The 27,250-nt window shown below is 36.3% G+C and overlaps 1 pseudogene; it reads left to right on the forward strand.

Annotated features, from left to right (window-relative positions):
* Nucleotides 1-3,658: 3,658 nt before the first annotated feature.
* LOC113719644 (auxin response factor 2A-like) lies at nt 3,659-6,542 on the forward strand (annotated as a pseudogene).
* The last annotated feature ends 20,708 nt before the right edge of the window (nt 6,543-27,250 follow it).

Raw genomic sequence — 27,250 nt, forward strand, 5'->3', positions numbered from 1 at the left:
TATTCTATTGTAACGGGTGCCGACGTTTGTTATTTATTAAACATTGCCGATGTTTTCATTTTTTAGATATTATTGTAATAGGAAAGTCATGTGTAAGGTGTTGTAAATGAGTAGTATCTTTCTAGGCAAGATGTCTTTATTGACAATTGTTATTGTCACTCAATCAAAACTGTCTATTGATAAGGGATTGTTGCCATAGTTGATCAGGGGTTTATTGACAACAAAGTTGTCACTAATTCCCCTATGCCCTCACTACTGTCCCTCCATGCATCACTGACAAGAGCAGGTGTCGTCACTAGATTTATAGTTTTTACTGATAACATATGTTGTCATAAAAAATTTCCTTCACTAACGACTCTAAGGTCGTCACTGTATACTTTCATTTTTTACTGACGACATAGATTGTCATAAAAAAGCTTCTATTTACTGACGACTTTAAAGTTGTCACTGTATACTTTTACCGACGGAGATTCAGTGACGACCATGCGACAACTGAAATGTTGTCAATAATGGTCATCAGTGACGACTTTTTGATTTTTTGTGACGAAAAGTAGTTATCACTGATGACCAAAATTCTTGTAGTGAACATAGCAGATTCAATTATGAGTAAAACATTTTGAACAACAAGTATATTCAGCCTAACATATAGACATTAAAACAAAGACTCATGCCAATCAACTCTCATACTGTGGGCTTCAATTATTAGATTGATACAGTTAGTCGAGGTTCCAACTTATAAACAAGAGTAAAAAATTACTAATATATACTTATTAATGTCTAGATTTCTTTCCATACAAGGTTTCCATTATCAATCTCTTGGACCTGATTTAACATCATTATTCTAGTTGATTGTACATTTATGACCACGTCAAAGTATTTCTACACTGTCACTGTTCTGTCATATAATGTAATAGTTATGTAACAAGATGTGCATGCATACTAATTAAGATAACTAGTAACCATTTTTTCACACTATAAGAAAGGCAGTCTAAACAATATGTCATTTGACCTACTAGATACAAATTACAATCTATACTCATACCCATCTAGTTTCAAGAAATGCATTTCATTTATTATACTACTATTCTACAAAAAGGTACAATGTTAGAAGCATGAGATAACAATAGTTACTATTTAATATTGTGTGCACATCCTCCTTCCCTCTCCTTCCCATCCTTTTATAAATTTTCCTTCTATTGTCATTTAGACAAACATGGTTTTAACATCATTGCATTAGTGAAATACTAATTTACAACACCATAACAGTTTTACTCCATGATCACTATTTATTCACATAAAATATTACTTCTCCAACATGATGTCAAGGAACACTGAATTGTAACTAATTTCTTTCACTAGGTAAGTCCAACTAAACAATATGTACATAACGTAACACATATAGCTACAATCTATACTCATACTAAGTTTAGAAGAAATCCTTTTAATTAATTCTAATAGGTACCAAATTTCTAACATGAGGTACTAACCAACAATGTTTAATTAATAAAGTGTGCAATTCCCTCCCCCCTTGTACCCCTTATTTCTTTTTTCATTTCTCGCTCCAATGTGATTCTCTATGCATATAGATACCAAACCATGTTAGAACCCACTTAATTAGAGATACATAAGAGTATTTCTTAACCATCATTAGCCTATCTCAAAAAATATTTACTATCAAGAAGTATAACTAGCCACAATTACTCAAAAACCTCGTAATCCTAGAAGAATCCCTCTTAAGAGATACATGAGTGTATTTCTCAATCGTCAGTATTTTATCTCAAAAAAGTATTTGTGATCAAGAAGTACAGCTAACCACAAGCATTCAGATACCTTGTAATCTTGAAGGAATCCCTCTTTGTTGTACTTCCTATTTCATTCATGTAATTTACAATGACTCAGTTTGCTTGTCTTTTATCTTTGTATGTGTTAGTTTACTATGATGTGAGCGCCCATATACAGTTAGTAATACAATCTAAATTGTACGGTGTCACTATTATCCCGCGACAAGAATAAAAAAACAAAAAAGCAAGTGACAATTACCTTCGTACTCTCCCTATTATTTTATATGCCTATAAACTTCCTAAGTTATTTAATTCGTCTATTAAGTCAAATTTACAAACACTTGGCATGCATAAGTTTCCAGCGCATACCTCTCCCAAGTTGGCTCTTAGTGTATCTAACTTGTGTTACCCATATGGTTTCCTTGTTTAGGAGTTTCTGCCATAGTTTCAATTTCATTATTCATGTCACACCATCTTAAATAAGTTGTACAAACAAAACCATGCAAGTAAGTTCATCCCTCTTAAGTCACAAAACAAGCTAAATATTGCAATGAGTTTGCAATATTCTTACCTATGGGGTTTACTCCAATTCGATTGAGTGTATCTCTGCTTCAACTCTCACCAACTTTCACCTTTTGTAGCTTTTATGAAAAATTCTTATCCCGTAGCAGTTACTTCTTGTATTCCCTCGGTACATTGACTGGTGACACCATGTTTCTGCAACACTTACTCCAAAAAGCTCTCATCTGAAACTTTTCAATTTGGGACAGGGATATTATTCTATCGATACTCTAAAATTGTGAAGGAATGCTCACAAGATAAGTTTTTGGAGGGAAACCAAAAGTCTATTTCGTTTGAAGATTTCATAAGAATAGTCGAGCCTCATTAATTTGAGTGGGAATTTTTAGAATGGAAGCTGAGGTTTTTTAACGGAGCCCGTTAGCTCCTCATATGTTTTTTTTATTTGTTTCCCTGCTCACTTAGTGAAACGGCATCATTTTCTTTTACTATTGCTCCCATTACACATGGTCCATTGCAATCCTCTCATGCACCTTTGTGAGAGGATTGCTTAAGGATGGTCCGCCTGATGATCGTCTCTACCCCATATCTAGTTTAATGAAACTATGGGCATGTAAATGCCAGTGTACGTGTTGGAATTGATAACTATTACCTACTACCAGGGGAGAATCTCAAGTGATGCAAGAAAATGGAAAACGAGACAACGACGAATCGGGCGAGATGAATCCTGCTACAATTCTGGTGGTGGTAAATTAATGAGGTGGTGGCATGGACTAGGGTTGCAAACAAATCAAGTCGCTTGCGAGCAGTTCGAGTTCGAACTCGACGTCGACTCGAGTTTGGTCAATATCGAATTTGAGTCAAGTTCAAATTGATTAAATCGAACTCAAGTTCAAATTTGAGCTAAAAAATATTAAGTTGGTTAGTTCACGAGCCGACTCGATTATATATGTATTCCTCTCCTCTGATCTGTTCTCCTGCTCTCCACATCACTTACATGAAACTTTGCTCTCTCATTTCTATCCTCCTCTCTCTCCTCATTTTTTTCTCTCTAATATTTAGCTAAATTTCTCATAAATTTCTCGGGTTTCTCACTGCTGTGAAGTTCTGAGATTCTTGGAGCTGCTTCTGAGGTGAATTCTTTGGAACTCTTGGTAGCTGGTGAATTAAGGGAGAAAAACTTAAAAGAACTTTGTGGTCTTTTGGAGAATTTTCGTGGGTTTGTTGATGAATTTTTGTGGGTTTATGAGTTTGAGTTGAGTGATAGTGTTTTGGTGGCCTTGACTGGAATATATATTTTTTTTTTTTTGGCTTTTGCAGTTTTTGCTCGTGTTTTGAGTGTTTTCTTGGTGGGGGTTTTTGGATGAGAGATCTGTGTTAACGAGTAGGGTGTAGAAATGGTTGCTTCAGAGGTGTCGACCAAGGGATATACTGAGCCAAGTGATGGCCCAAGAGGGCAACCGGAAGTGGCTAAAAGTGTTTCCGGTGCCGTAAAAGGTAATTCATGAAGTTTTGCTCTCATTTCTGGCGTGAGTTTTCGTTTTTCTAAGTCATTTTCGGGTCTGATTCTTGTGGATTCTAATTTTGGGCTGTTTTACCATGTCAGTTGATGCTGAGACGGCTCTGTATACGGAGCTTTGGCGGGCATGTGCTGGGCCGTTGGTGACAGTGCCTCGTCAGAAAGAGCTTGTGTACTATTTTCCTCAAGGCCACATAGAACAGGTTTTCTTAATTAATTTTTTTTATTCAAATGCTTTATCGTTAATGTTCATTTTCAGATTCATGCAAGTTTTTCATAGGTTTCTTCATTTTTTTTTGTCTTCGTGCATTTACATTTATCTATCTAAATGCTTTATCAGCAATTTTTGTTTTCAGATTCATACAAAATTTTCCTGGGTTTCTTCATTTTTATGTCCTATCTTCATTTACAAGCCTATTATGCTTCACTGCTTTGAAAGATAGAATTTTTTTTTTTTTTTGTTAATTTTTGGTAACTTTTTACGTATCATACTTGGTGTCAGCTCAAAGGGGGGAATATTTCGGAAACTTTATTGTCCTTTTTGTATTTTTTTGGGTGAATGTACTGCTGTATATGGAGGCCGACTTGTCATGGGTTTTGTTCCTCTCTTTAGGTTGAAGCGTCAACTAATCAGGTTGCAGACCAGGCGATGCCTGTTTATAATCTGCCTTGGAAGATCCTTTGTCGTGTGATTAATGTTCAATTAAAGGTATTTCAAGTTCGACCATCAGGTCATCAGCTGTTAATTTTGAGGTTCTACTTGTCACTTGTGTGTGTGGTTTATAACTGGATGTAAAATGTATGAACATATGCAGGCTGAACCGGACACTGATGAGGTGTTTGCGCTAGTTACTCTGATGCCTGAGCCAGATGTGAGTCTCCATATGGAACCATGTTCATTGCATGTTTACCTTGTCTTGGAATTGGTTATTTTCTTGGAATTTTCAATTTTTTTTATATGGTCAATGGCAGCAAGATGAGAATGCTGTGAAGAAAGAGCCAGTGCCACCCCCTCCGTTGAGGTTCCATTTGCATTCTTTTTGTAAGACTTTTCCTGCATCTGATACAAGTACTCATGGTGGATTTTCAGTGCTGAGACGACATGCTGATGAATGTCTGCCACCACTGGTGAGCATGGTTCGAAGTCTCGGCCGAGTCGTTACCGTCTCGACCCCTACTGATACGATACCGTGACGAAACGATATCGAAATACTTGACTCGCCGAGAAATCGGCCGAGTCGTCACCGCGACGGATTGACTCGGCCGAGTCACACCGACTCATTCCGAGTTATCCCGAGTCAAGACGAGAAATCAGCCGAGATATACCGCGACGGATTGACTTGGCCGTTTCTTTTGCTATTTTTTAATTATTTTTATTTAGCATACTTTTTTATATTATTAACAATTTTTAGAATATTAAATACTTTAAAATTTGTGTCTCACCGAGATCGCAACCGATATGCCGAGACCGATATGGAACGTTCCGGGCCGTGACCGCGACCGCGACCGCGACCGCGACCATGACTTTGAACCATGCTAGTGAGTGCTTTTACAAGGCTTGAAGTGTTTTATTGTTTGTTAGTACTTTTCCGGGAATTGGGGGTTGTAATGCGTATATCTATTTGGTTGTCTATGACAGGACATGTCTCAACACCCTCCTAATCAAGAACTGGTGGCCAAAGATTTGCATGGAAATGAGTGGCGGTTTAGACATATCTTTCGTGGTATAATGTAGAAACTTGGCACATTTTGGACTGTAGACCATTTTACCGTGTTGTATTACATCAGATTAGAAAAGCATTTTCTGTTGATTTCCAGGTCAACCACGAAGCCACCACCTTCAGAGCAGTTGGGAGTGTTTTTGCTAGTTCAAAAAGGCTTGTTGCAGGGGATGTCTTCATATTTCTCAGGTTTGCTATCATCCCAAAATTCTTATCGTCCTCTACACAAGAATTATTTTTTTTTCAAATTGATTAATATTGCATATTTAGAGGTGAAAATGGGGAGCTCCGCGTTGGGGTGAGACGAACCAAGAGACAGCAAGGAAATGCTCCATCGTCAGTCATGTCCAGTCTCAGCATGCATCTTGGTCTGCTTGCAAAAGCTTGGCATGCCATTCAAACTAAAACAATGCTTACAGTTTATTATAAACCTAGGCATGTCACTTGTATCACTCTCTGTTTCAAGTTGTCTACTGACAAAGCCAAAGATTAGAATGTTTCACAACATGCACCTTTATATGTTAAAGCAACATGATTGATGAATGGTTTTGGATGCTAGTGGAATTGCATTTGCTTGAGAATCTGACTGGTTTTCCTTCTCTATTTGTCGTCTACAGGACGAGCCCCTCTGAGTTTATTGTTCCTTTTGACCAGTATATGAAGTCTGTGAAAAACAGCTACTCCATTGGAATGAGGTTTAAAATACGATTTGAAGGTGAAGAGGCTCAGGCTCCAGAGCAGAGATTTACTGGAGCTATTGTTGGTACTGAAGAAGCTGATCCAAAAAGGTGGCCAGAATCAAAGTGGAGGTGCCTGAAGGTAGTATCTTTGAACTTCATTTTGTCTCATTTTTGTTTTTTGTGATGGAGCTGAAATGGTAACCTTTTCTTTAAGGTGAGATGGGATGAAACTTCAACTATTCTTCGGCCTGATAGGGTTTCACCCTGGAAAATTGAACCTGCGCTTAATCCTCTTCCGGTGCCTAGGCTATAAAGGTCTTGACCAAACATTTTGCCATAATCTCCTGATTCTTCTGTTCTTACCAGGGAAGGTAGGTTTTTGCTTTTATTGTTCTGATTCAAGAATCCAGCCGGAATTTTGGAGGGATTCCTGAAGGGATTTGAGGTAGAAAGTTTTGGTGAAATAGGGGAGGATCCCTTCCAGAATTCGGCCAGAAATTTGAGGGATTTTCGAAGAAATTCCAGTCAACAATGGTTGCTACAACTTGCATAACTTGATTTCCTCTCCAATATTTCGCACCTTTTGAGGGACATCTTATGGAAGATTTGTAGCTATAAAGTAGAGATTCTAGCTTTAATTCTTGACCTTATTTTTTTTTATAATGATGTGATTTAGTTTGGAACAAAAAAATGTTGACATCTGAAGCCAATGTTCACGCTTGAAGGAAGACACAAGGGGATAAAGATTTCTCGATAAATAGGAGGTTGTGGCTTATTTTGCTTATGTTCACAGGAGGTTGTGGGTCATAGTAGCTAATTTCAAATTCAACTTTTAGCCAACTATGTTATTCTTTCGATGCAGAATTTTACTTATGTATATGTCTACTTATTTAGAGATCATAGGCTTATATCTTTAACTTCAAATTCAGTGAATAAATTAGATTAAGGACATATTGATGGATATAACACATGGATCTTATTTGTCTTCATAATGCTCAAGTTCTATCCCTTCAGCCTTGCAAGAAAGTAGAGCAAATGCTCTTTGTATCCATCTCTATTTCTCTTACTTCCCGTAAAGGGGCTGCAATTTATGCTAATGTGGACTTTAATTGCATCAATTACAGCAATAGTATCTTCAACGGCCAACTACATCGTGGGCTCACTCCCCAGTTGGGATCTTCTATGCCACTACTCTGTGCCAAATCCAGTGCCTATCCACTTATCACGTGATGGTAGAAGAAATTTAAATAAACAACACATGACAAATTAAATAAATAGGGCACTTGGCATAAATATAGAAGTGACACTGAATTGCCATAGGAAAAGTGACACTGAGGATCCCGTGTGCTCCCCAGCCGACCCTTTTGACGGGAAAGCGGCATAGATTTTTCTATATATAGAGATCAATCTATTACCAGCTTTCTCATCCCTCATCCTTCACAAAGTCAGTTTTCAATACATAAATTTTCCTCGAGCAAAAATGGGTACCAAGGCACCTCTTTTCTTTTGCATCTCCTTGGCTGTAGTTCTAACAATTTCCTCACAGGTGGCTGTTAGGGAATTGGCTGAGACTCCCACATCAGTTAACAACCGTAAGACATTTATTCTCTGACATATATTAACCTAAATTCAGGACCATAAAATTTCAAATTTGCAATTATGTACTAAATTTATTTGTACATGTCAACCTTTGGATTGTTAAGAAACAATGCTAAGGCCTACTTTAGTTTAAAGTTTAAATACACCTTCCACAAGGTTTTCATTTAAGTGTACAGCCCTTTACTGGCATGGGACTTGGGTTGTGATAGTTACTAACTCTGATTGGGATTAAGTTACCTATTAATAGGTAGTGTTTAAATAATTCAGGGACATCTAAAAAATCACCGATTTGGACTTACACGTCAAAAGACAAATTTTTGACCTGAATATAATGTTATCGATTTGGTATTCTTTAAAACAAAACACATGCAACACATTAGTACAAAATCTAGAATTTCAAATTTTATGATCCCTGGGCCCAGATGAGTTTATTTGACAAGGTCATTCCCAGATTACATCAATGAACGTGTATGCTTTATTATCCTCAATGCAGCCAAGACACTTTGTGACTCCTCCCGACTATGGGGATCCTGGAGGAGGAGACCAAGTAGGGAACCTTGGAGGAGGTTGGTATCCTGGTCGTGGCTAACTAGGGAGGAAGTGGTGGCGGCGGCTAGGGTGGATATCCTGGTCAGGCTGTCGATGCTGAGCCTTAAAACTAATAAAGCCGAAAATTGAAAATTGAGGGTACCAAGGGGAAGAACAGGTGCTGGTTGATTTGAAGGTAGATCTGGATTTGGAAAACAGGAAGAAAAGGAAAGGAAAAAATGGAGAAGGAAGAAAGGGAAAGAAAACAAAGAAATAGAAAAGAGTTATTATCACTTTACCTTCTTAATGTTTGGTGTCACTATCAATTTTTCTCTTGAACGTTATTTTATGATCATTTTATCCCCAAGACTAAGTGTCAAACTTAACAAAGTTTATTAATTCAAGTGATAAAATATGTTTAACCTTTAAAATTATTACCATTTTACCCCCATAAACTATAACCTCATTATCAATTTACTCCTTAGATTTACTTTTAGGCAATTTATCCCACTATTAAACCAATTTAGCAAGTTAAAAAATTTTAGAAAATAGTACCCTCTATTTTGTATAATAAAAATAATAAAAAATTTAGAGTGGCTCTTCTCCTTTTCAGTATAAAAAAAAGTCAAAACATTAATTTCTTTCTTTTTGAAAATCTCATTAATATTGAAAAATATATAGAAGAATAGGGGAGAAGGAGGAGAGAGAGAGAGAGAGCTCAATTCTTTTTTTTTTTAAATACAAATAAGAAAGAATTCAATATTTTTATTATTTTAAAATTACTTTATTTTTCTGTTTACTATCCAATTCCAATCAAAATCTCGAGAACATTAAAGTAATACAATAATATTAGATTTTTCCTTAGTTTCTTTCTTTGTAAAATCTAATTTTCTGTTTCCTTCTATCCTATCTCCTTTTCTTTTCAAAGTATTAATAAGTGTGAAAAAAAGAAATTTGAGAAAACTCTTTTATTTTTATATTTTAGGAATCTTAGAGTGAAAAAAAAGGAAAAATAATTATTCCAACTTTTTTATTTTTAATTATATATAAAAAGGTAAATACATTTAAAAAATTTTGAACATACTTTCTAGATTAACGATAGGATAAAATATCTAGAAAATAATATTAGAGAGTAAAGTGATTATATCACTATAATTTAAAGGGATAAGGTGATAGTAACAATGTAGTAATATTATAAAATAAAAGAGTATTTTTGTTAAAAATTTATTAACATGCTAAATTGAATTACCTATGAGGTAAAATGACCAAAAGATAACATGATGGGGTAAATTGATAGTAATGATATAGTTTAAGGGGTAAAGTGATAATAACCCAATAGAAAAGTTACTTAATTTCAAAAATTTTAAGAGAATATTCTTTGGAATCTCTAAATTTACATTTATGTCCCTAATAAATTTGATTTTTTAAAGTTACAATAACAAGTTAATGAAATATGCCAATTATTTTGTTAGTTTTGTATATTCCATCAAGGATTCTACTCAAGTGAGACGGATTTTATAGTTTAGGGAGTTAAATATTCCCACTTTGAAAGTTTAAGGATGTAAGTAAGAGTCAAGCCAAAGTTAAAGGGTGCAAAGTGGAATTAATCCTAAGCTTAATTAAGCAATACAAATATTTTCAACGAAGTCAATCTTCTCAGTGATTCGTTATTCGTTTGGTTTATAATTGATTTCAAAAAGACCTGTCTGTTGAATATAGTGTATAAGCTGAAAAGAACTGATAAAAGTAAATATTAAATCTAAACATAAGACAATTAATGGCCAAAAGCTATAGAAGTTTTAATTGCTGATGTAACAAATGCATTGCGAAATTTTTCCAATCGGAAAGTTAGTTGGGTGCATGGTGGTATTAATTTTGTTGCCCATGAGAAGGCAGAGTATCTTAGTTCGGTTGATGATTCTATCATCCGGGGGATTCTTCCCCACGTTTTGTTCTGTCCGCTCTTTATATTGACTCACTAATCCATTAATATTATAGGCTTTTTCTATCCAAAAAAATTTGATTTTTATCCATATTATATTTGTTGGATATTTTAATAAAAAATATCACATATTTATTTTGAATTCAAACACAATAAATTACAATGTTAAATGAATTTTCAACTACAAATAAAACCATTCAAAAGTGTAACTTATGTCTTTCAAATAAGATTTATGTCTTGAATTGTGTGACCTATGTAATGATTAGGATTATGAATTTATTTAGTGAATTTTTTTCCGTTATACAATAAATCTAGACATTTCAATTTGTAGCTAAAATATGATGTGTTTATTCCTCTTAATGTTAATATTTTAATACTCATAATTTCTTAACCTACAAATAAAGGTATCTATCAACCAAACCTAATATATACTTAGCCATCTCTAAACTATTTTCTACTTTTCTTTCTCTCACTATAATTGGATTTTATAGAGCAAAGAACAGTATTGTGTGAGGTTTCCGTCTTACTCCAATAGTGTAAATTGGAGTAGACTACAGTGAGATAGGGTGAGCTGTTATATCCTAGAGGCGATGTGCTGAAACCTACTACACCAGAAGATACTCCGTAGGGGTGCGAATCGTTTCAAATAGAGCAATCTAGTCCACGCCTCAACCCATGCCAAATTAACTTTTTCTGGTATAAATTATTTGCATTTTTTAATATAATATTGAGGTATGAAATTTTTGTTAATTTCTTTGTTAAATTTTGTTAAAGAAATTATTGTTACTTATATGATTTATTTTGGTCAAAAACCAACAATATTTGATTTATTGATCAAAACAAGAACAACACACACACACATATATTATATAAGATAATTCAATGTAACCATGTCAATAAGTTATTATATAAACATGAGGGGAGATGGATTGAGTGGTACGGAGGGAGTGTAAGTAAAAAGTTTCGAGTTCGATTTCTCTCATCTATACTAAAAAAAATGTAGAATCCACAAAATTCTAACAAAAATATATGGGAGATATACAGGAGATATATTTCGTTAAATCAATGTATATGGAGAGTCAATTTAACACATATAAAAATGTATGGGAGAAGAGGTATAAATATCAACAATAATAAGTTAATCACGCACTATAATAACAAGGCTCTCAAGTCTTTCACTATTCTCAACTAAACACAATAATATGATTCCCTATTTATAAACTAGATGACTTGATAAGCAAGTCTTATAATCATAAAAAATTTCCTAATAAGATACTAATTCTTAAACAATAAAACTACAATAACTTGATTCCAATAGAATTACTAAAACCCTAATTTGACTAAAACACTACTAAATAATAAGATGAAAATTTTTAATTTTGAGCCTTGATTTAACATGCCAACAAAAAATGTTAAAAAAATTATTCTATATACTTGAGGACACGCAACAACATCAAAAACGTAATGATAATACTTCTATTAGATACATAAGGATCAAATAAAAATTATTTGTCATACGGCAGTTGCTTGTTTTCAATCGAATTCAAGGCTATACCCTTGTTGGCAAAGGTGCAAAGGACTTACAGGTCAAGATAGGGACCAATCCCAGTTCATTTAACCACATATACACTAAGTGCTTAGGAACTTGTCCGAAGATGTGTGGTTGCTGCTGACGTATTGCTTCTTGATTCGCTGAAAAGTTGTCGTTCTTCATGAGCTATGCACTTGACAGGATAAGTTGGGCTGCCAAGTGCGTTTGTGAGCTGCCGAGTATTTTTGCTTGCATGCAATCCACTGAAGAGAGTAATCATTATAATAATAGTAATTGTTCTTTTTGTTCAAACAATCTGTGATTGGGCTTGCTTTTTTCCTCTTTTCCACGGAGAAATTTCTAAGTTTGTGATGAATTTTAAAAAAATTCTACAAAAGGGGTGATTGTGGCGAGGAATTCTGTCGGGGGTCTTCGCATTCGTGAAATGCGAGCTCAGGAGACTATTATGTTTCCTCTTCTATTCCATTCGATCCCTGGTCTTTGAGCAATCCTCGAGGTAGAGATATTACTACGTTCAGCAATTCATGTTTTCTTTCTTTTGTTAATCAGCATTTAGTATCATTGTCCTTCATACGCTACTCTGATATAAATAAGGATGTCTATTTATACGCGTTGCAGCGACTCCATTCAATCAGAGAGCTCGGCGTCGTAAATGTCAGATAGAGACTAATGCTAGAAAAAGGAAAAAAAAAAAGAAAAAGAACATGTATCTTTTGATTCCTTGCTTAATGACCAGCCTTGTAAGTGGAGGCATGCAAATGCTTTGTCCAAGGCATGATCTCACGTTCCAGAGGTTAACATTGCAATTTCTGATAAGAACGAACAAACCTCTAGTACACAATGTAAAGGTACAGCTAACATCTTTGAAACTACACAGAACTTAAATTCTAAAACTCTAGGTTCTTTGAATGGTCCATCTCTGAGCAACTTGTCAAAAGACTGTGTTTCTTCTTCTATTACATTCAATCTCCAGTCTTCTGGTGCTTCTCAAGGCATAGATATTATTATACACACCAATTGTCTTGCCTTTCCTGTTCAATGTCTCATCCTTAAAAAATTTTCTCCCTCTCCTCTAGGATAATTCTGTCTTATTGCTACCTTATTAAGATTTGCGGTTCCAGATATCCAGTCCATTCAAAAAAATGTGATTGCTGATGCCATTTTAGATTTTTTTTCCATGTTTCGTTTATGTTAAGTTCGTTTAAGATTTTCTCCTACCCATTGTACCCGATACATAGAGTAAATTGCAGGAACAAATGGTAGACATGGTTGCTCAAATGTCTCTAGAATTGAAGAAATTCCTAGAGAATCTTTATTGCTTCCTGATGCTCCTGATTATGTGGAGCGAAGAGGTTTCATCTGGAACCTCCAAGCTTGTGCTGTTCACAAGGGGAAATCTCTATAGTTGCTCCTCCAATGCCTTATGCTCTAAAACAACTATTTATAGGGACTGATGAAGAATGTGAGCATTTTAGAAAAATGTCCCATACTTATAATAATAACTTGTCCTTCACTTTATTTGCTGCGAAGTATGATCCAAAATTGACAAAGAATACGCAAGGAATTTATACTTGTCATGTTCAGGACCATGTTTATCATTTTCTCAATAGTTTATCACAGAGAGGGGATAGACCTTGTGGAATTCATCTCTATTTTTTTGATATTGATGAAGAATTAGTAAAGAGGGTTGCTGCTTCTGACAAACTGCATGAGAGCACTTTAAAGCTGCTTATGGATATGCTAGGTTCTTCAAAGATCTGAGAGATGTTCCAAACCTTGAAAAACATAATATTGTGCTTATTTGTTATCCTGGGCTAGATCAACGTGTTTAAAATCTTCCTTCTACCTCTCAAGTTGGTGCAATATGGATTGAAAGTGCTGATGAATTAGTTGAAAGGCGAGCCTACATTCTAGTGTATAGCCACTCAAATACCAGCCACAAGGTCCAGCATTATTATGCTTATTATGATCCTTTACAATATCCTCTATTATTTCCTCATGGTCAATCTAGATGGTACCATGGAATTAAACAAGTCTATAAAAGAAAATGAAATGATACTCCTTGTGATAAAGAGATTATCATTGATCCTTCTTCTATGAAGAACCCATATGAACTTATGGAATTAGAAATGAGAGGCAAGTACATCTCTTGTCTTTTATAGTTAAGGAATTTCATGATTAACAAGTAATTATTAGACATACATTTTTTTCTATAGCTGCTGACCATGGAAAGAAGCATGAGAATACTGTATTAGCTAGAGAATATATTCTATCGGTTTCAGATAAGAGAGAATGATAGAACAGTCGATAAAAAGTTAAGATAATCCTCTCACTATAGTAGAGGTTTTCTCACTCTAAAGTAGTTGTGCTCTCTCTTGGGTTAAGAGCCCTCTCACCTCTTTGGTGGGAAGTCAGCACTTTTCAAATAGTTTCAAAATTCCACATTCCCGCAAATTTACATCTAGGAAACCATCGATCAATAATCAACTATGAGGGTCTTTGGATTCAAGGTTAAAGGTACGTAGATCAGCTACAGCTAGTCAGTGCATGAAGGGCAGAAGATCAAGCGCCACTACCAACTGATGTTTTGCTAATGCCTGGACAAAAGAGAGTCAGTGTTCTTTCTTTCCTTTGTCTTGCGTATGCGGCACAAGTGAGCAGAGATCATTATTCTTCTCTATTTGTCTATTTTCTTTGCTGAAACCTTTTTTCTGTTTAGCTTTTTGGTCCACTCTTATCCTTTGTTTTTTTGGGTCCCTTTGCTGTCTGCTTTGCGTTGGGTTTTCCTGAGTGTGGGTGGTTATACCACGTGAAATTGCTGGTCTGTACCATGGAGGGAGATTTGACGGAGCTCCTACAGAAATTTTCCCTTGAAGGGAATGAGCTACTAGGACCGACGTTGGAGCTGGAGGACTTTCATACGGGGGTGAAAGCTTGTGAGAACAGCTTTATTGGTCGAGTTATAGGAGAAAAAGTTATTAATTTCACTGGAATTAAAAACTTTGTGGCTGTGGCCTGGGGGTACCCCAGGAATCTGTCCGTGGTGGAACTGGGACCTAACGTGTTCCAGTTCAACGTGCAAAATCCTGATGATCAGCACAGAATAGTAGAAGGGGGGCCTTGGGTTATAGACAATCAGATGTTAGTCCTGAAAAGATGGGTAGAAGGTATAGAAGAGGATTACAAAGCCTTCATGACAGCACCTCTGTGGGTGCAACTCTGGAACTTACCAGTTCACTGGCTTTCTAAGGAGGTTGGAAAAAAGATAGGAGGAGTTTTTATTGATGTTAAGGAGGTTTTAGTCCCACAATCTGGAGGGAAGGAGGGTAGACATTTGAAAGTGTTAGCTTTGGTCGATCTATCTAAACCTCTTCTCAGAGGTACCGTGGTCAGGATTGCGGGAGCTGGAAAATGGATAGCTTTCAAATACGAAAGATGTCCGAATTTCTGCTATAACTGCGGGATTGTAGGACACAGTGAGAGGTCCTGCAAAGAAAAGCGAAGTTTAGGAGGTAACAATGCTGAGAACCAGTACGGTCCTTGGCTGAGAGCAGGGAACACTAGGATTTCACCCCAGGAAAAATTTGGGAGGTCGACTGAGGGGAGTGATAAACGCTACTGGACTTTTAGGAATGGGGAGATGGTCGAACAGGAAAAAAATAGGCCACAAAATCTGAAGAACCTTGTAGATGGATTGGAGTTCTCTGGTAAACGAAGTAGTAGCAACCAGGAGAGGGAGATAGTAGGGTCTGATCTTAGAACAGAGCTGGATGTAGAAATCTCAACTAGAGAGGAGGAAGATAAGGCAGGATCACATGATAAGGTGGAGAGACAGATGAATGTTGAGAAAGAGGGCCTTGTTCTCACCACCTCTTTTCAAATGGGGGAAGGAATCCAGATTTGTACTGCAACGGAAGAGATGGAGGAGGATGTAGAGGTGGCAGTGCACAACCAAAATCTGGAAGCCGAGCTCAGGGAGAAAGAGGCAGGGGTCTTAGTGCTTCATCAGGACTCCCTGGGAGATGAAAAGATGGGAGGGGTGATAGAAAGGCAATACAGGAGATCCTTTAGAAAGTTAAAGCCTCCAGTCAAAACTAGAAAACCATTACAAGTGTTTAATGGTAATGACTTTTCTCAGGCTAGAACTGGAAAAAGGAAGATGTTGATTAAAGATGAATTGATGGAGGAAGTACAACAGGATGCAACTCAAAGGAAAAAATCTAAACCTATGGTTGAGCTATATTCTGAAGAGACTAGGGGAAAGGGAGAGGGGTCCTTCCTTAATGGGACCTCCAGTTGCAAATGAGAGTTGTGGTGTGGAATTGCCAAGGGGTGGGGAGTCCCTTGACAGTTCCCAGTCTGAGGGAGGTTAACAACCTCTCCTCCCCAAGTATGTTTTTCTTAAGCGAGACTAAGAACAGGAAGAATGTGATAGATAGAATAGCTAGACATCTAAGGTTGGATCATAATGTGACAGTGGAAGCTATGAATAGGGCAGGTGGAATGGCTTTGTTATGGACTAAGGAAACACAAATTGTGGAGGTAAACACTACAGCCTTCACTATAGAAGCCAAAGTGGAAGATAATGAGTCCCGGGCTACTTGGTGGTTTATTGGAGTTTATGCCAGTTGTGACCAGAGATTTAGGAAAGAACAATGGAGGGTGTTAACTGATAGAAGCAGATTGTGGGGATCCAGATTCTTAATCACAGGTGACTTTAATGATATTTTGTCCAATGATGAAAAATGGGAGGGTGCGTATAGGGAGGAGAGGAGTTTTAGGGACTTTAGAGATTTCATAGATTGTAATAGATTAGTGGATATAGGTTTTGAAGGTCACCCTTGGACGTGGAGTAATCACTGGGATAACGAAGGTGAAGTCCGACAAAGGCTTGACAGATGTCTTGGAAGTGTGGAGTGGTTTCAAGAGTTTGAGAGGGCAAGGTGTCAACACATTGATACCCTTGCTTCTGATCACTCTATACTTTTACTAGATACTAATCCAGGGATTGGAAGGAAGAAGAAGAGGTTTTATTTTGATAAGAGATGGCTCCACAAAGAGGGGATTCAGGAAGTGGTGGAGCAGGCTTGGAACAAGGAGGAACATGGTTCTAAAATGTTCAAAGTAACTAGGAAGATTAGAAATTGCAGAATCGAACTTTTGAAGTGGAGAAATAAAGTCCAATCTAACTCTAGGAGCAAAATTAATGATCTTAAGCAAGAGCTGGATAGAGTTAGGAACTCAGATTCAGATAAGAGAAACGGGGAGGTAAGGGAACTTAAGAAGCAGCTGGCCGAAGCTTATAAGGAGGAAGAAATCTTTTGGAGTCAAAAGGCTAGAATTAGTTGGCTGCGGGAAGGGGATAAAAATACTAAGTATTTTCACTCTTACGTCAAGGGGAGGAGAGTGAGTAATAATTTGAGCAAAATACAAAGAGAGGATGGGTCTTGGACTAACAATGAGGATGAGGTTGTGACTGAAATTGCTGTCTATTTTAAGGAGCTGTTCACGAGTGGAGGGAGAGGTGAAATGACAGAAATTTTATCTGGTATTCCACACTCAATCACTCAGGAGATGAATGATAATCTGATCAAGGAAGTTAGCGAGAAAGAAATTCATGAGGCTTTGTTCTCTATGAATCCAGAAAAAGCACCAGGTCATGATGGAATGACTCCATTGTTTTTTCAGAATTTCTGGAGCTCCATTAAGAATGATATCATACCAGCAATCAAAGCTTTTTTTCACTCAAGTCTCATGCTTAAGTCTGTGAACCATACTGTCATATCTCTCATTCCCAAAACTCTGCATCCAATCAATTTGAAAAATTACAGGCCTATCAGTCTATGCAGTGTGATCTACAAAATCATATCCAAAATCTTGGCCAATAGACTGAAGAATGTTCTAGATTCTTGCATAAGCAAAACTCAATCTGCTTTTATTCCTGATAGACAAATTTTGGATAATGTGATTATTGCTCATGAGTATATGCATTATCTAAAAAACAAAAGACAGGGGAAAGAAGGCTACATGGCAATCAAATTGGACATGGCAAAGGCCTACGATAGGGTGGAGTGGCACTTTCTGCTTGCTATGATGGAACAAATGGGATTCTGTGCTACATGGATCAACTGGATCCATAGCTGCCTGAAGACAGTGAGTTACTCTTTCAACTATAACGGGGAAGTCAAAGGTTATGTGTCCCCAGAGAGGGGAATCAGGCAGGGGGACCCTTTGTCCCCATACCTTTTTTTAATCTGCTCAGAAGGCTTCTCGAACTTGTTGAGAAGAGCTGAGGAAAGCAAACGAATTGAAGGTCTAAAGATCAGCAGGCAGGGTCCAGTTCTTACTCACCTTTTTTTTGCTGATGATTCTATCATCTTTTGTAAAGCAAATAAGGAAGTGGCAGGGGAGATTATGAAAGTCTTGAAAGTATATGAAAACTCCTCAGGGCAGTTGGTCAATTTGGACAAATCTGCAGTGTTCTTTAGCAAAAACGTGGTCAGCGAGAAGAAGGGGGAAATCTGTCAAGCTCTGGGAGGAATGAGAGAGGCAACACAAGGCAAATACTTGGGGCTCCCAATGGTTGTCTCAAGAACTAAAGAACAGATTTTTGGCTTTGTGAGGGACAATATAAGGAAAAGATTCCAGAACTGGAAAAACAGATTTCTGAGCCCTGCAGGTAAAGAAGTATTGCTGAAGGCAGTCGCAATGGCTATGCCTACGTACGTTATGTCGTGCTTTAAGCTGCCAAGGAAATTGTGTAAAGATGTCTGTGCACTGATGGCCAATTTTTGGTGGGGAGAATCTAATGGAAAGAACAAAATACACTGGATTTCTTGGGAAAGAATGGCTTGGGAAAAAAAGGCAGGAGGTCTAGGATTCAAGGACCTTGAAGCTTTTAATCAAGCTCTGCTAGGAAAGCAAATGTGGAGGTTAATTACTAGACCAAATCTGTTGGTGACCAAAGTGTTAAAAGCTAAATATTTTCCAAAGGAGTTCATCTTACATTGCAGTCCCACCAAAAATGCATCATGGTTTTGGCAAGGCTTAATGGGAGCAAGAAGCCTACTCAATGAAGGACTGATTAGGAGGATAGGGAATGGGCGTAGTACAAGCATCTGGGAACATAAGTGGATTCCAGATACAACTACAGGTAGGCCGACTACAAGTCGAAGGAACAATTGTGGGCTGGAAAAGGTGGAAGAGCTCATATGTCATCAAAGATGGAATAGGAATATCATCTTCAGAAATTTTAACAGAGATGATGCGCACAAAATTCTAGCTATTCCCTTGGGTCTTTCAGAGAGGGAGGATAGCTTTTATTGGCAACCAAAGGCGGGAGGGCAATACACTGTCAACTCGGGCTACAATCTCCTGATGAAGCAAAACAGAAAAAGAAAAAAGGGCAACCCTGATGGAGCAAGTTCCAGTTATGCAGATGGTAGCCCCCAAGTTGTTCAAATGTGGAACACTCTGTGGAGTTTAAATATTAAGCACAAGATCAAGTTCTTCATTTGGAAATGCATTCAAGGAGCCCTGCCAGTGAAGGAAGCAGTGAGGAGGAGAACGGGACAGGGTGATCCTACTTGTACAACTTGTGGAACTGCACAGGAAACAGTAGAACACCTCCTGTTGACCTGTCCTCATTCGATGAACATTTGGAAGGCAGCTCCTATCCAGTGGGATGGGGCAAAGGACCACCAAGGGAACTTCAAGCGATGGTGGCTAAGGATTTCAGAAGCACGGCTTAGACCAGAGGGGTTGGAACACATTGGTTTAACGGCTAATATCCTATGGCAGGTGTGGAAAGAAAGAAATAAGAGGGAATTCGAGAAATCTGACATAGTTACACCTTTCAAAACAATAACAAGAGCACACAAGGATTGGATGGAACAGCTGCAGGAAGAGGGCACGACAGTTGGAAAGAGCACAGAAGAAACAGCCCCTAGACAAGATATGCAAGATCAGAACTTTACGAATGAGGGAGTTGTGATAATGGAGATAGAAACAACAAAGAAAAAAGGACAGCATACTGTTGGGATAGGAGTCACAGTTAAGGAATATGCAAGGAATAGAATGACAAGGTGGTTAATGAATGAGATCAGTTTGGGAAGCAAAGTCCTAGATGATGCACTAGCTCTGAAGCTGGCCTTGTGCAAAGCTGTGCATCGAAACTGGAGTAAGGTGAAGCTGAAGTTTTGTAACAAGGAGCTATGGAGACAAATCAAACAGCAGAGCCCTGCGGACATCAAGATGGCAACAGTACTGGAAGACATCTCTAAGTTACAGAGGTTGTTTTGCATGTGCTCTTTTGACTTATGTAGACAAGAACATATGTTAGTTAGCAAAAAATTAAGTGAAGATGCTTTAGGCGTTATTGTTGATGAGGAAAGACTGTTTCCTCAGTGTTCTTAGAACACTTTTTGTATAGCTTCTCTCGAGCCGTTGCTCGTATATGTACTCTTTCTCATTAAAGCAATGAAAAATCCTATCGTTTCGGGAAAAAAAAAAAAAAAAAAAAAGATAAGAGAGAATGATAGATCCATGCTGTTGCATGCACTTAGATTGCTATAGCAATTTTCGGTTGATTCCTATGTAAAAATTGAAACATCTAGACTGGATTTTCAGTGGAAGAGACAGAATGAAATTCAGACAGAAATTCTCGAAGGTGTTCTAGATAATATTTCAATTGGCCAAACTGAAGGTTCAAGAGTTGGTCGAAAGGTCATATTACCAGCTTCTTTCATAGGTGGACCGAGAGATATGAGGCATAGATAACTCGATGTGATGGCATTGGCACAAAAATATGGAAAACCGGATATTTTTCTAACTATGACATGTAATCCAATGTGGAAAGAAATTCAGGATAATTTGCAGTTTAGAGAAAAATCTCAAGATAGACCAGATCTTTTGTCTCAAGTATTTAGAGCAAAATTTGAGATGCTCAAAGCTGAACCTTCAAAGAAAATATTTTTGGACAGGTGGTTACATGTATTTATGTTATTGAATTTCAAAAACGTGGATTTTTGCATGCTCATTTATTATTAATCTTGAAGCCACAATTCAAGTTACTTAACCCTGAGTCATTTGATAGAATAGTTTGTGCTGAATTGCCAGATCCCAAACAGCATCCTCATTTGTACTCTCTTATCCTTAAACACATGATTCATGGCCCTTGTGGAACAGTGGACAAAAGTAGCCCTTGTATGAAAAATGGTGCCTATAAAAACCATTACCCAAAAAACTTTTGTGATTGTATAACTCATGCTGAGGATAGTTATCCATACTATATGAGAAGAGATGATGGTAGAAAAATAACTGTCTGTAGGTTTCAACTTGCCAACAGATGGGTCATCCCATATAATTCATATCTCCTAGCCTTGTTCGATTGCCACATGAGTGTGGAAATCTGTTCTACTTTAAAGCTTGTCAAATATTTATACAAGTACGTGTTTAAACTTTAAAGGCCATGATCTTGTCAGTTTTAAAATTACTTCTGATGATGGCCGTGTTGATGTCGACGAAATTAAAGAATTCCAGCAAGGGAGATGGATTTCACCCTCTCAGGCTTTTTGGCGAAACTATGAATTCAGGTTAAATGAGATGACTCCAGCAATTTATACTCTCTAAGTTCATTTTCCTGGCCAGTAGCTTATCACCTTCAACAAGAACTCGAACCTTTTCCAATTGATGAGAAGAATTGATTTTTCAAAAACTATGCTGACCGAGTTCTTCAAAATGAACAAAGTGAACACAAAAGTTGAAAATTTGAAGGGCTTCTATGAAGAATTTTCAGAATATTTTGTTTGGTCTTCTAAGTTTAAAGTTTGGACTAAGAGAAAGCACAAAAAGGCCATTGAAAGATTGGTGACAGTTAGTTCCCGTGAGGGAGAAAGATATTACCTTAGGCTCCTACTGACTCATGTTTGAGCGCTTACATCTTTTGATGACCTTTTAACTGTTAATGGTCAGAAAATGAATAGCTTTAGAGATGCTGGTTCAGCCATTGGACTCTTACAATTTGATACATATATAGAAGAAAACCTTTAAGAAGCTGCTGTTTTTCAAATGCCATCTTCCTTAAGACTGCAATTTGCTACTCTTCTTGTTCATTGTTCTCCAGCGGATCCTAAATTTCTTTGGAAAAAATTTGAACTAGAGTTGTCTAGAGATGACCATCAATTACAACATCTTTGTCCCTATTTAGCTGATGAGATCAGAAATAAAGTCCTTGGAGATATCAGTAAATTAGTGGAACATATAGGTAAGAACTTTGTTGATTACCATCTAGCTCCAAACACTTCAACAGACGCCTACTCTGACCAACTAACAAAAGAAGTAGAGAATGAAAGAAATATTGAAGTTCTGCCACAAGATCTTGTAATGGCTTCCAAATTAAATGTTCAATAACATCGTGCCTATGACTTGATCTCAAAACAGTTTTTTCTTCTGGTGATTAGAGTTTCTTCATTGGTGGTCCTGGAGGAACTGGTAAGACCTTTTGTATAGGTCGTTTCTTGCTACTTTAAGATCCCAAGGTCACATTGCTATTGCTACTGCAACATCAGGCATCGTAGCATCTATTCTTCTGAGAGAAAGAACATCCCACTCTAATTTTAAAATACCATTAGATTTTTCTAAAATTAAAACTTGCTAGCTTAGTAAACAGGGTAGTGTTGCAAGATTGCTTTTTGAATCAAAATTAATTTTATGGAATGAAGCTTCAATGGCCAAGCGAGAAACTGTTGAAGCTTTCGATGATTTGCTTAGAGATACAATGGACTGTGACCTTCCTTTTGGAGGCAAAATTGTTGTGTTTGGTGGTGATTTCTAGCAAACTTTGCCTCTTATTATACAGGCTACAAAGGAAGTTCTTATAGAATCTAGCCGTGCTAATTCTTCTTTGTGGCCTAAATTACAAAAGCTGAGGTTAACAGAAAACATGCGAGCAATCTTAGATCCAGCATTCTCAGAATTTTTATTAAGAGTGGGCAAAGGAAGAGAGCCTGTCAATGCACATGGTGAAATAACTTTATCTAGTGACATGATCATTCCTTATAATGAAAGAGAAGAATCCTTGGATAGGTTTTTGACTTTTCCCTTTAAAGTGCTACTTTTACTAAGTTTTTACTCTATAGTTCACCATGTATATATCCTAACTCGGATTTCTTATGAACAGGTTGATGAAATCTGTTTTCCCAGATCTAACAACCTATTCAAAAGATCCCTATTGTATGATCAATAGATGCATTCATATCCCTATTGTATGATCAATAGATGCATTCTTTCTCCAAAAAATAGTTCAGTCGATGAAACAAATGACATGATGATCAAAAGATTTTCAGGAAATCTTCATGTTTATATAAGTTCTGATAAAACTGTTTATCCACGGCATCAAGTAGATTATGAGGATTTTCTCAATTCTCAAAATCCAAATGGTCTTCCTCCTCACAAGTTGTTACTTAAGGAAAATTGTCCGATTATGCTTATGAGAAACTTGAACCCTGCAGAAGGATTGTGCAATGGTACGCAACTCATATGTAGAGAGTTAAGACAAAATACCATTTCTGCTGAGATAACTTTTGGTCAGCATTGAGGAAAGAGAATTTTCCTTCATAGAATTCCTTTGCAAGCGTCTAATGATGAAAAGAATGGCCTGCCATTTATAAGAATACAATTTTCTGTCCGTGTTTGTTTTGCCTTGACCATTAACAAATCCCAAGGCCAGACTTTGGATTATGTTGGAATCTACCTTCATGAGCCGATTTTTTCTCATGGCCAGCTATATGTTGTTTTATCTAGAGTTAAAACCTCTACAGCACTTAAAATTCTTATTGTACCTGGAACCTTTGATGCCAAAAAACTGGATTGCAAGACTAGGAATGTTGTCTTTGAAGAAATATTCAGGCTGACTCAACACTAGAACTGAATCCATTAGAGCTATTTAAGCATGAGGTTTGTTAGCCATGATTATTATTCCTTATTGTTAGAATAGTAATAGCACTCTTTAATTAAACTGATATTTCTTACATATTTCTTTTATTCTTTTACATTTAAAATGGACATGCAACATTATTTCTTTTATTCTTTTATCCATCAAAGAAATTGTACTTGATATGCAAGATTGGACATGCAACATTATTTTTCAAGAAAAGCAACAAGTTACCCAATCATTGTCTACGCCAACAAAGAAGCAGAAGTTTATCTTTGTTGATGCAAAGGTACATGAACATAAATTTTCCATATAAAATTTCTGTTTTACATTATATTCATATTTATACGTAACAAATGCCTTAACATTTTCATTTATGTAATAGTAATCAAAAGTTGAAGGCATTATTTTCAGCCATGACATTCCTAGAGTGGGACTAATCTTGCAAGTATACAAGAAGTACAAGATATCAAATGCTATGGTTAGACCAATCCCCCCCAAATATCAGATAGATGAACTGACAATGCAGTGGATGATCACCAGTAAAACTGTCATTGAAGAGGTAGCTGATGATGAAGATATAATGCCTGTCAAATTTAATTACACTAAATTCAAAGACTCGGCACTGTACATGGATCACAAGGATAAGTCTGTGGGTATGTATACTATATATTAGACACATATTATGCATTGGTAGCTTATAATAGCTTTTATGAGAACATCTTGTTTTGCAGATATGCTAGGCATAGTTATTGAAGCGCTGGAGAACAAAATTGTTACCAAGGATTTTAAAGAATCCATTTCTTTAGAAATTTGTTCTTGTCAATGTGGAGTGAAAATTTTGTTTCTTCTGCCATTTCCAGTTTTGCACTCTCTATTTTTATCTTCTACATATATCTGATACTTTTTAACTAATAATTGATGTTTTGGTGTTAGATCACAAGTTGTGTTGCTTTCTATGTGGGATGATTTCATCAAGAATGAAGCACAACAAATATCGATAAACATGCATAGCTATCCTGTTATTATATGCCAAAGCATTAAAGTTAACAATTACAATAGTAACTCTGCATTACCTTCCTGTTATTTTAAATTACATTTACATAATCATCCGAAACACTGAATTTGCTAAGATAGCATAATGATTTATACTATAGGAGTTACGTTGTCCACATGGTTTGATTCTGCGATCCTGGTTGATCCTTCTTCTATACATGAAGCAAGAGAACTAAAGAACCGGTATTGGTTAATTAGCTATATTATACTTAGTAGTTGTTAAACTGCAGTCAGTTGTTCCCATTACTTTTTCCGTTTACTCTGTTCTAGGGTGATGAGAAATGGCAAGCTACTTGCAACAATCGTTAATGAGAAGAGTTATGTTAAGTATAACCCTGAAATATCGTTCAAAGTAGATCAGAAGATCACCTTAATTTCAAATGTCAGTCCATTACCAATTTTTTCCCCTTCTATGTTATTTAGCACTCTATATGCATATCAACATATAAATTCAAACTCTAACTTATTCCCTTTAGAGTACATGGATGAAGGCACAGTTCTCTTTTCAACACATATTTCAACAATATTGGTATATAAGCTGCAAGAAATGTTGGTGAGGCATAACAGCAGCTTATGAAGTTATTTTTATATGTAATACATGCAAAGAAAAGCATCTTGCCCAGCCTAGATAATTGTTTTAAACTTCACTGGCATATAAACCTTCTTTAATAATTATTTAACAATTGTTTTTATAATGTAATTCTCTGACACTTATATATATATTTATAGGTGTCACTTTGATTTGGATTTACGTGATGATTCTGGAGTTATCACAGCTTCTATCTTTGGAGACTAAGTAGAAAAACTTCTGATATTCACTGCTCTTGAGATAATAGAACATTTTAAGCAGGCCTATTATCATTAAAAAAAATCAAAGTATCATTGTTTCATTTTAATTCTTACCAGAAGCCGCACCTAGATTGCAAATATAACCTTCACATCTTTACTCATTTTCTGTTTTTTCTTTGTCTTTCATGGAACATTGAACTCCCTCTCGAAACTGTCCATAAGGAACTGAAGTCAAAGTAGTTTTTGGTGCATATAAAGCCAATGCAAACTCAAATAGCTGATGCAGGATAGCTCTATACAATTATCTACTATTACGACCTTGTGGATACTACTGATGCTATTCAACCAACAACAGAGTCAAAAATTGACTCTTTGTTAATCGACCTCCAAGTTGATAATGCACAAATGATCACTTTAGGTATGACTGATTCGGTAGCAACATTGTTTATTATTGCTAACATTATCAAAGCTCTAATTCCATTGTTGAAACAATCTTCTCATAGCTTATGAAACTCAAACAAAGATTTTGCTATTCTTCTAATTCTATTATACAATTGGACAGATGTTGATTCAACACAATTCGATATAATGTATATCTAAATAAATTATACTTTTGTAAACTAAAACTGTTGATGGCATAGGAACTACAACTGTTGCAGAAAACAAAATAGCTTCAAAAGCTTACCTTTGCCTTTCTGAAAAATTTGATCTCTCGCATGAAACAGGTAGAGATTCCTCCCAAACTGCAGGCGAAAGTTCCAAGAAGAAACCAAAAATTAATAAGACTGTTCTCTTTCCTTTTTGAATTGACAGACATAGCTACCTGAGTCCACTGTATGTTGCGGTTATTTATTTTTTTGTACAGCAACTTATTGTGATACAATAGCTATGCTATCAGCAGCTCATTTTTGAAACTCGCTGCTTGATCAAGACAACTTTTGCTTAGTTTGTAACTTTATAGCTAAGCATTTTACTGCCATTTAACCTTGTTGTGTTATTCATTCATTACATCTTAATCAGATTAAAGTCATCCTACCATTAAATCAACCATGCTCAATAGAATTTGAATTCTCGATAAAGTTCTGCCATCACTTATCCAATTTGATCTTTAAGTCATTTCCTAGGTCTGCTTCTACTCATGAATTAGATTTACTCACTAGCCATACACTTGTAAAATTAACATTCACTGAATGTAAAACATGTCCTATCAATTGCATCAAATACCTCTCTTCACCTAGAGTTACTAATACATGTAAAGTACTCTTCACTGCTTGCACATCTTACATTAGTTGTAAATGAATTAATTATTATTAATTAATAGTATAAAATACATGTCTTTTCTGTTCCACTCATTCTTTATATATACATATTGTTGTCTCCGTGAAATAGCGCATGATATAGTAAACTCATACACAACTTCAAAAAAAGATCTTTTCTACTGATTTCTTTTATTATATATTGACAACTTAGACTTATCAAAAACTAGGCTCACCAGCTATTCACATTCATATATTTATCATTTTCTTTTCCAAGCTATTACTTTAGCATTAAATTGTCAAAAATTTCTCATGAGCTAGAATTAAAAGCTTAATGGCAACAGAAAGTATTATCCCTATAGATTACTCTCATATG

This window comes from Coffea arabica, chromosome 3e (genome assembly GCF_036785885.1).
Source record: "Coffea arabica cultivar ET-39 chromosome 3e, Coffea Arabica ET-39 HiFi, whole genome shotgun sequence".
Classification (NCBI taxonomy): Eukaryota; Viridiplantae; Streptophyta; class Magnoliopsida; order Gentianales; family Rubiaceae; genus Coffea; species Coffea arabica.